The sequence below is a fragment of the Epinephelus lanceolatus genome, chromosome 3 (assembly GCF_041903045.1).
Source record: "Epinephelus lanceolatus isolate andai-2023 chromosome 3, ASM4190304v1, whole genome shotgun sequence".
Taxonomy (NCBI): domain Eukaryota; kingdom Metazoa; phylum Chordata; class Actinopteri; order Perciformes; family Serranidae; genus Epinephelus; species Epinephelus lanceolatus.
In genome coordinates, this window is record NC_135736.1 from 19,040,678 (window position 1) to 19,051,728 (window position 11,051).

General features: G+C 40.4%; 1 protein-coding gene across 1 annotated transcript in view; it reads right to left on the reverse strand.

Annotated features, from left to right (window-relative positions):
• The window catches only part of gcgrb (glucagon receptor b), a 76,353-nt gene extending 70,777 nt beyond the window's left edge, over positions 1 to 5,576 (reverse strand). Inside the window, exon 1 of the mRNA XM_033623263.2 lies at positions 5,243 to 5,576. The gene's annotated coding sequence lies outside the window, so the exon portion shown is untranslated. The remainder of the gene's footprint in view (positions 1 to 5,242) is intronic.
• Between the last annotated feature and the right edge of the window lie 5,475 nt (positions 5,577 to 11,051).

The following is an 11,051-nucleotide window of genomic DNA, read 5'->3' on the forward strand; positions in this document are numbered from 1 at the left end:
AAACTGACACTGATATTACGACCCAGACTGAAATACCTCAACAGCTATTGGATGGATTACCATGAAATTTTGTGCAGACATTCAAGGTCCCCTCAGGATTGATTTTAATTACTTTGGTGAATAGTTTGACGTTCTTATCAAGCTCCATCATGAGGTTAAAATGTGTCAGATGCTTGAGTTTATGACTAAATATCTGCAAAGTAAACTCCTGTCAGACTCACACTCCAGAGCAACCTCTACTGCTGAAAATGAAACCAATGCACGAGTGGCTCCAGTCAGTTTCCATAGACCTCCATGTTAAAATTCTCAGCTTCACAGCAAAAAAAACAAAAAAAAAACAAACGTGTTTACCGCCGGGTACAAAAAGGGTTTTGGTCTCTGTGGCTAATTTCAACATTCATGACAATTGTACAGGGGGTGCATTTTTTCATGACTTACCCGTTTTAATTTTATTAAGGCTTAAAGTTACGTATAATTAAGAGTGGGCCTTGAATGACAGGTTGTCTGTGAGTCATCCTCTTGTCCAAATATGGTCACTTCTGGCTCTAATATCCCAAGATGGTGATTGGCCAAAGTGGTGAACCCAAGGCTTCAAAATGGTAGTCCTCGAACCAATGGGTGATGACGCAGCCAACACATTCTCATTCCGACCTTGTCACATATTGACGTTTGGTCATGGATCTTTCACATCCACATACAATGTGGAAGGTACCCTGGGTGTGTTGGTTGTTGACGTTCTGGGACACCGTGTCAAGTTCTGCCTGTTACATGCATTGTCTTCTTTCAAAATACACTTCCATTTTCACAAGAAATTTACTGTTTACATACAGTCTCTTTAAAAATAAATGCACTACGTCAGTACACCAACCATTGTAAACTGACGTTTCTTTTCCTCCATAAACAAACGCATGTGGTTGGGGTTAGGCAACAAAGGTTAGGTTTAGGAAAAAATAACAGGGTTTGGCTTTAGAGTCTTACAGGACACAAACACCACTCTCCCGGGTGAAAGTTGGTGTTTGTTGGACCAGTCCACCCCTCCCTCCCGTCGTACTCAGATTTTTTCCGCCGTAACTTTTGTTCTCATCCCGCCACATTTCCCCCTGATGCCACCGAGCACCATTAAACTACAACAGCGACCAGGCACGTTTAATGCAGATGTTAAAGGACGGCTTTTTTTGTCAGTGTCTGATGCCGCAAGTCACTGCCTAAAAGCCGGATTTCGATGACCTCTGAGTGAGACCGGGTTGACACAGCAGCTATGTCCATTTTTTTATACAGTGTATGCTCACACCTGTACTTCTTAATTAGTGCCAATTAACAAATGTTAGCATGCTAAGGAACTAATCTAAGAAGCTGAACATGGTATACATACCTGCTAAACATCAGCACGATAGTCATAAGTGTTATATCGTAGGCAACTGGACTTGCTTGCGTTTCTTGAAGACATTTCACCTCTCATCCAAGAAACTTCTTCAGTTCTAAATGACTGGTACGAAGTTGCAGGCTATGAAGCTTCTTGGATGAGGTGAAACGTCTTCAAGAAACGCAAGCAAGTCCAGTTGCCTACGATATAGCACTTACGATTACCATGACCTGGATGACTGAAAATCTTCATTGACATCAGCACTATAGCATTTAGAGCATTTAGGTCAAAGCTCTGCTGTATCAGTGTTATAAAAGAATCAATTCCCAACTCTTATGGCATTTATTTCTACTGCATTACAAAATGACATGTTGTGCTTGTCTAATCTCTGACATTCACCAGGCTCCAATCAGTTCGTCTTCCTTGGCTCTATCCATTGCCTCAATCTCTAAGTCAAAGAAATAACAACAAGGTTGCAATCAAAAAAGTCTCAAACATAGTGTCGTTGTGCTGTCATTTTCACTAAGAAAATAACAAGGACCAAATCAGTGAGACACACCGGCTGCATCCCCAAGCATCATACCATTTAACATGTGTCACTGATGCCCATAACACACATTACATGCGTCATGCAGACAGAGGAAAAAGGAAGATATAAGGGTACAGTGTTGTGTTATTCCAGGGAGCAAGTGTGAAAAACTTGCTGCCTCTCCAGAGAGTTGACAGCATCAACCCTAGAAAATATGACAATGGCATATCCCAACAGGCTGATGTGCGCCAGCCTCCATTGTGTGTTGACCTTTGAAATTTTAGCTTGAAACTGTCATTTAATCAATACAAGAAGAGCCAGGAGGGAACAGGGTGTGATACTTCATCACTTACTAGCACATGTAGTAACCTTAAACAGTGTGAAGTCTGCCGGTGTATAGATTCAAGTCTCACTTTATGTCACGCTCTGAAAATGTCTCAATGGGCAGGAAGTGTCTTCTACAAGTAAAAGACAGTCCAATATATTAATGGACAAAAGGTCACGGGGTCAAAGCAATCACTTTCTTCCAACAATGGCCCCCACAGGCTCCGTCTGCAGTCCTGCTGAATGAGACTTGCCCAGTCTTGTTTTAAAAACAACGCTCTTTCTTTGTCTGTGTATTGATTGGAAAAAAGTTAAGCCAGTGAAAACTCAAAGCTTTTTGACAATAGTGTTCGTGTCAGGACGAAGTTAATGGAAAAAAGACATTAGCTTACTTGGTCTGCTTTCATGTTTGAAGACCAACGTCTGTGAATCAATATCTGTCCTTAGTAAATGTTCCCTGTATGTGCGCCGACCCATCCTGACCAAGCAAATCAAATCTCCAGCCATCATACCATTACAAAAGAGTGGTCTGATGTCTGAGGAAACCACGGCCACCACGGCCCTCAGGCAGGACAACTTAGGATATTACTTGCTATACTTGGAGAGTGAAAACGCAGAAGGGGGCGAAAGGACGCAGAGGGAGAGGAAGGGCTCTGGTGGAAACACAAGCACAGAGCCAAGTTGGAGCAGTTTTTGCAAACCTTAAAAAAAAAAAAAAGTGGAAATCAGGGCTACAGACAATATTGCGATAAACACATCGCACTGAGTCAGCTGAGGAAGTGTTAGTTAAAAAAGCAATTTAAAATGTAACTATCATTCGTTTTTATTGGCGCCTTTTGTGTTCTGTTCAGTAATCATTTGTTCAACAAGAGAATTTTGGATATAAGCTTTTTAAGTTTTGTAATTCAGCAAACAGTTTATTGTATTTTAGCGGTAAACTGACAGAAAAAAAGTACACTTTCTGTTTATCTATCATAAGTAATACTGTGAATGCAATATTTGACAGCCGTATGGCATATTGCATATTTTCCTCGTATCGTGGAGCCATACTGGAAATCAAGACAGACAGGATAAATGAATTGTTCATGGGACAGGTTTCACTAATGGCCAATCACATCAGCCCCTCTCATCCACTTTTAAAGCAGAAAACAATTTTCAAATGGCCCGGGAGGAGAGTCAAGGTGAACTCGTCTGAGGAGAAACCTGTCAGTGAGGCAAGTGTCGAGGCACAAATACACATATTAAAAATATGACTACCCTGAATACACCACCTGAACTAACGGAAAGCCAGAGGGCATGTGTTTAACAGTTTCTATTTTGTTTTCACAGAGGGCTTCAAGTAACTCTTTTCACCCAGGTTTCATTAATCGGCTGATTGTTGCCTTCATTAGTTGTTTCTCACAGCCCCAGGTGATGTGTTCAGATTGCTTGTTTTATTTGACCATCAGTCCAAATGTTAAGACCAGTAAACACTTGACATCTTTGGCTTGAAAATAAATTATTATCAGAAAAGTTGCAATTAAATTTCTGCCAATCAGTTTATTGATTAATTGAGTATCTGATGCAGCTCTGTGATCACAGAATAATAATTCTATGATCTTGATGCAATAGGATTTTCCTTATTACAGCAACCACCACATGCACACAATTAGTCTCATATATAGGGATACAACATTGATTTATGTCTAATGTGGCCTCTATAGGCTACTGTAAACTAACAGTTGATGACTGCAGGGCCACTCTCAGCCCCTAAAGGCATATTACAGAGACTCTGGTTGCAGCTGCATTAGGCTGTGCAGATGTCAAATGAAGGCAGCAAAATAACTGTCAGAGGTTATAATGTCTTATTCTAGATGATTACCCAGCACAATCCGGTAGGTCTTTACGCAGAGATAACAACATTCAGGGGTTACAGAAAGGAAATGAAGTTTGTTGAAATTACAAATTATTCGGTCCAATTTCAAATGAAAACAGCGCCTGTTTTGTTATCATCACACAATAATCATTTAGCAATCACATGAGATTCAAACTAAATCATCACGCAGCCAGCTTTCAGCTGCACTCCACATCACACAACCCGCATCTTTGTGGAGCCACAAAAATACCCAATGTGGTACAGCAATATTAACAAGCATCTGCAACCGCGTATTTATGGCGTTGCAGGAAAATGAAAACCTGCTGGCGAGAGAGAAAGACAGAGCAGGCAAAAAGAGGAGATATTCATCTTACTCCAGACTTTTCATAATTTAATTTCAAGTGATCATATGCCGCTCATTCACCATGAGTAAACAGGCTGTGACAAGCAATACAGTATCCATGCTGTGTCTGTCTTATCACCTCATCTGATGTCTCAAACGGCTGCAACTACGCATCAGCAAGCAAAATGATCAAATCAAGTTATGTTTATTTGCCACATTCACAATCAGAGGCTTGGTCCAACTAACAAGCAGGGGAAAAAGTATGTATAATAGATTATTTAAAAGAAACAATGAGACAGTAAATGAGAAACTCAACAATGAGACAGGATAACCAGTGGGTCTGCATACTGCAGGCTATATTATACACACTGTATGACATTATGAATCGTATGTAATGAGTTATGAATCACCTGATGAGGGCAAGCATATAATGAATAAAGATCACAGTGAACTTGGTGTGCTGTTTATTTAGAGTACGCCTGTTGACCTGTTGATAGCAGAAAGAAGAAACGGATTATTTTATCAAAGTTCTCTAGTTCCTCCATCGCTATGACACGATCGCGCTCACGTAACCAAAGAGCGCGCGCGCACACACACACACACACACACACACACCACACACACGAAGCACCTCCAAAAGTTGAAGCTGCGCTCTCCTCCAGAATAAAACAATGTTTGGACCGCAGGGAGAAGAAAAATAAGAGTCAACTTCTCATATGAGTTACATCAGAAAGTTGGAGCAGACCTACACCCTGCTCCTTCTAGAGAATAGAAACATAGGATAGAGTAAAGATGACTAGAGCAAACATCACTAAAACCAGTTTTTACCTATGCGTCCAGACCTCCTCGTGCGCCCCTGGCTCCCCCAGTCCGCCCGCTGCTCATCTCCCGGCCCGGCCCATCACCGCAGGTACAGTCCAGAGAGCACAGCCAGCGCGCATCACCGTGTCCAGAGGTAGAGACAAATAAAACAAGGGCGCTGAGGATGCAAATAAAGGAATAAAAAAAAGAGTGGACTTTTAACCTTTCTCTTGTCCGGTTAGGTTTCTGTCCAGGCTCACTTTACTTTCTCTGTGTCTATAAATCACTTTTCTAGATGGAATCGCGCCCTTGTTGCGTCGGACTGAAGTGCGTCGGACTGAACGAGGCTGGATGATCCGCTGTTGGCGCTCACAGCTCCCGATTTCTGTCAAACCTCTCAGACTATACAAGATGACTTCCGGTGGAAAGTTTCACAATACAACCACAACGAGTGTGTGCGTGTGCTTGCGTCATGACATGCCTCACTTTTGATCTCATCGGTCTGACCTGCCATATAAAGAATACCAAGGCAATAAAATAAGGCAGGGGTTAATTTGTTCAGTCATCATCATCATCATCATCATCATCAACATGTTCACTCTAAAGGAGTCACGCTTTTACTTTCTATTTACCCTTCATGCTGCTGCAACTCTTAAAATCATCACAAATTACTTGATTTTATGATTTATAGTTTTACAACTCTATGATTTCATGAATCTGTTAATCCATGTTTTAAACTGTTTTAAATGTCCTGTTATATTGAATTGCCTTGTCTGTTTTATGTGAAGCACTCAGTACTTATACGACCCTTATTGTAAAGAACTTTGTGCTGCATTTCTTGTATGAGAGGTGATATAAATAAAGTTTGTTATTATTATTTCTATTAAAATTTAAGCTGGGCAGCATGGTGGTGTGGTGGTTAGCACTGTCGCCTCACAGCAAGAGGGTTGCCGATTCAATCCCGAGTGCGGAAGCCCTTCTGTGCGGAGTTTGCATGCTCTCCCCATGTCAGCGTGGGCTCCCTCCGGGCACCCCAGCTTCCTCCCACAGTCCAAAAACATGCAGATTGGGGATTAGGTTAATTGATAACTCTAAATTGTCCGTAGGTGTGAATGTGAAAGCTTTTATTGCTCCCTGGTGATAAATGGCCTGAAATAACCAGAAAAAGTAGCGTATAGGTAGGTGATTATTTTTGTGATTGAGGCTCATATAATTTAAAGTAAAACTGACTTCACTTTGAATGTAGCATTAGAGAGAGATATTGTGTTATGTAAGTAAAAATTATCATTCAATCAGATGATTCAGATAGAGTGCTTTCATACATATGATGAGAATATGTCATAACTGTAAAAAATGTGAAATATGATTGAGGCCTAGCCTCAAAGTAATGCAATAATGCACATAAACTGATCTGCAGAGGGCCATAATGTGTATTGTCATTTCATTTTAAAAGCTACCATCTGTTTGTTTAGTTGATTTAAAAAACACCAAAAATGGAGGCACAATACAATCTTTGTTATAGTTAATATTTTTAGCCTAATGAATGAGGAAAATAGTAATAAGATATAAAGCAATCCTGATGTTTGAGAACAAACCAGGAAGAGAGCAAACAAATGCAGAACAGATTAGTTCAGAGCACAGCGATGTACAAATCCCTCACAAGCACCTTTGACTTTGTGAGCTGATGTTTGCTGTTGAGTCTCGGAGAGATGAGGCAGAGGTTAATTTGTTCAAATCATCATCAGTTCACTCTAAAGAGGTCAGGTTTCCCTTCTATACTGTGAATGTTGCAGCATGGTTGGATGCAGGTTAGATGTCAGATGCAGCTCATCTGTGAAACTGGTCTTGAGAGTTGTTGTCTCGACCATCTGTATCATTCTTAGCCCTTAAACAGTCTCGGAGGACTAAAACACCCAGTTGTCTTCATCACTGTGTTGATTAGTCTTTTGTGTCATCTTGCTTTAATGCCTTTATTTTGAAATACCACTCTTCTGACTTCCAGTGAGATTATCCCTAAATGCAGTCAGCATTATCCAGGTCTGTTCTGTCCCAACCAGTCACTGAATAATTTTCCTCACTGACTAATGGAAAACAGTGCTGGCGTCCTATGAGTCCAAAGGAATTTTATAGGAAGTGATAAGTGAAGGCTTTTATTTTGGATCATTCTTGGCGTTATGAAGAAACAGACTGCTCCGTGATGAGTAAGGACACCATAGTGTCTGTGTAGAAAAGGATGCAGAGGAGAGATGAAGAGCAGGAGGAACTGAAGGTTACTCTCAGCCAGGTGTTGGCTGCAGTCAGAAAAAGGTAGGCAGAATAATTGTCTAAAAAAAATTCCATAAGTCCATAAGTAAATATAGTATTTTTGGTTTCATTTCCAAAACAATTTCCCCAGTACTGCAGTGTGAGGTCATATATTTTGCTGTGTGCTGGAGAGACTGCTGAAGTATGACAGCAGGTAGCTGCCTAAGTTCTTTATGTTTTGATCAGTCTGCTGTCCCTGCCTCCAGCGTCTTCTCTCTCCCCCAGGCCCAGGAACTTATGAGAAACTTTCCAGACCTGTGCTTTTCCACCTGTACACAAGGTGACCTTCCACCAGTCCTGGTCACCTGACTCTCAGATCCACCTGCCTGTCTGTTCACATTCCCAAATCATCCTCACCTGTTGACAGTCCTGTCTCACATTATCTCATTAGTTGTTCACCGTCTCACCAGGTTATTAGTCTGTCATGTTGTCAATGACTACACTTACATGCACAAAATGTTGCATTTTTTGCCAACATATTCTCATTATCGACATTTAGTCATGGACTTTCCACGTCCAGATGTGATGTGCAAGGTCCCTGGTTGTGTTGGTTGTTGACGTTCTGGGACAACGTGTCGAGTTCTGTTACATGCATTGTCTTCTTTCAAAATACTCATATGTTTTCACAGGAAATTTAACTTTATATACAGTTTCTTTCAAAAATAAAGACATGTTTTTTTTCCTCTGACAACTAATGCACGTGGTTGGGTTCAGGCAACAAAAACACATGGTTAGGTTTAGGAAAAAAGAACAAGGTTTGGCTTTAGATTCTTACAGGACACAAACACCGCCCTCCCAGGTGTGGGACAGTGTTTGTGGGACCCATCCACCACTGCTTCCACCTGCCCCACTTGGACTTGGGCCGTCTAAACTTTCAATCTTGTCCCACCGCCTTTCCCCAACATTGCTTAACACCATTAAACTATAATTGCAACCAGAGGCATATCATGCCGACATTAAAGGACTTTTTTGATCAGCCTCGGATGCCATAAGTCACTGCCCAAGGGTCACATTTCGACGACTTCAGAGTGAGACCAGCTTATTTTTTTCCCTTATTCTGAAAAAGACAATATTCCTACTAGGCCGTTTACACTAATGAAAATTAATATATCACTCATATTCCCGTAGTTGTTTTAACATCATTTATCACATCAAAATGTAAAAAAGTGGAACAGCTAAAGCCACTTGTGCCATTTTGCTTCTTTGCATCTAAATAGTATTTTTCTACTGGTGGCGGACTTGATCGATGGTGAGAACACAGCCTTCATCTTTCAACCCTTCAACTGTACACAGGCAAGAGGTGTGTGTCACAAACTGCCATAAAAACCCCAACTGAGACGTACATTATGAATGTGCTGTATACACATCTGAAAAATGCTCCTAAGAGCGGACAAATACCAGCATCAAAAATCAAACGTACAATCAGCCATTGGTCAGTGTTGGGCTGTCGTTGATTGTCTGTCACCCAAGTTGGTGCAGTGTGTATCGGCCCTCATTGGCTTTCTTTTTGTTGGCCCTTTTTTTTTGTTGGACCATTGAATCAGAAAAGGCAATGATGGTAGCAGAGACTGTTGGTGAATGAAATCACTCTTGTTGGCAGTTTAGCTCAGGGCATGAGAAGAGAAACAGAAGTGAGGAAAGTAAACAAACAGCTAAAGTCAAGAGGGAGTGAGACCAAAATAAACTTGTTATATAAGGTATGATTATTTTTATTTAGCCATTGAGCTTTTAAGCAGAAACATTTTGGGATGGTTTGTGTTATTGTTCACTGGTGCACAGTAAATATGCTCTGTTCTTTCAACATTCTGCTGTTAATGTGCTAACTGGCTAACTAGTGTAAAGACAGTCTTCCAGCTTCCCTTTTTAGTGATGAATACAGACTACCATCGTCTGCTACTATGGAGGGTTATTTCCTCTCACGCAGGCACAGAACATATATGCTGGTTGCCCGTCGGCTGTAGTGTTTGCAGTGTGTTCATCAGCAATGTTTTGGCTGAGACACTGCAATGTCAAGTGACGCAGCAGGGGGCCTTTGTTGCAGCTATTTCTCTGAAATCAGTTTGCTGTGTCTGGGCCTTTAACCAGAAAATGCTACATTGAAAATTAGGTTTTATCCAGAATTTCTAAATGGAGTATGTTGTTTATATGACCCACATCAAATTCAGAACATTAAATAAATGAGAATGACAGTGAAATACTGGTGTGCATGTACGTCTAGTCACGGCTGTGCACTATTCCTGTTTTCCCTGTTCCTGATTTTCTGCCTGATATCTGCTTCCCATGTTTAGACCGCTGGCTGCCCTACTCCTCTGGTTTTGTTTGCTTGTTTGGACTGTTTTCTCGTGCTTGACTTTTAATTTGAACACTGGTTTAGTAAGGACCTTTTTCTTCTACCTGTTCTGCCTCATTGTACTCATTTGGGTCCTCAGTCTTATTGCCTTGTACACATCTGTGACACACATGCAGATAAAGCAATGAGACTTATGAGGAAAATGGGAGTGAAGACCTTGTTAGTTTGTTATCTATTCTTTGTCTACAGTCCCATGACTTTCAGCTCTGTAAACTGGCTGCACATCTTAGTATCATAAGATGCTCAGCCAATGGAAAAAGTAAAATAAGGTCATTATATATGGAGGTTAAGGAATGCCAAGATTAAACTGAAATCACTCAGTCAAGCAGAAGATGAACCTGACATTTTTGTGCAAAAAAAACAAAAAACAAACCTACAATAAAACTACAGACAAAATTTAATTAATTAAAATTTTAATCTTAGTGCCCTGATATTAACCCTGTAATCAGTGTACCTTGCATTTATCTGCACATATATATATATATATATATATATATATTTTTTTTTTAAAGGATATAAATATAAGAGAGCACAGCCCAATGCCATCTGTCATTCTCTTGTTGGTTTATATTTTGATGGAGGAGCTGAGTTCTTTAAATATTTACGAAACAGCACTGTACCATGCGATTTTCCATTATTATGCTACTTGGCATTATTAACCAGACAAAGTGATTCATCATCACTCAGACAGATTTAATTCAGGGTCAGTGCCCCGTCATTAGCAGCATAACCTCACTGACCAGGAGAAAGTGATGGGATAGATTAAAGGATGTAAAATATGAATGGATAAGAGCCACGAGGCACAGCTTGACTGGAGTGATGAATGAAGCAGAAAGGGAGAGTGAATGAAACAGTCCACCTGAGTGAGCCCTCAGAAAACATCATTTTAAAATAAAATTATTATGTAAAGGTGTACATGAATTATCTATTGACGTCTTACAGATTTGCCTTTCGGGTTCCACTTAATATCATGTTAGTTTTGAAAGTACAAATGTTTCCAGTGCAACACATGATTATAATGCACATTTTGGCTGTGTTTTCACATCCACATAAGTGGTTCAAATAACAGTATTAAACATGACAGCTGCTTGCTTTGACTGCTGTATGTGTCCAGTCAGGTTGTTCTCACAGACTGTATGTTTTCCTACGAAAAGTAGTGCATGCAAATTCATACATATACCA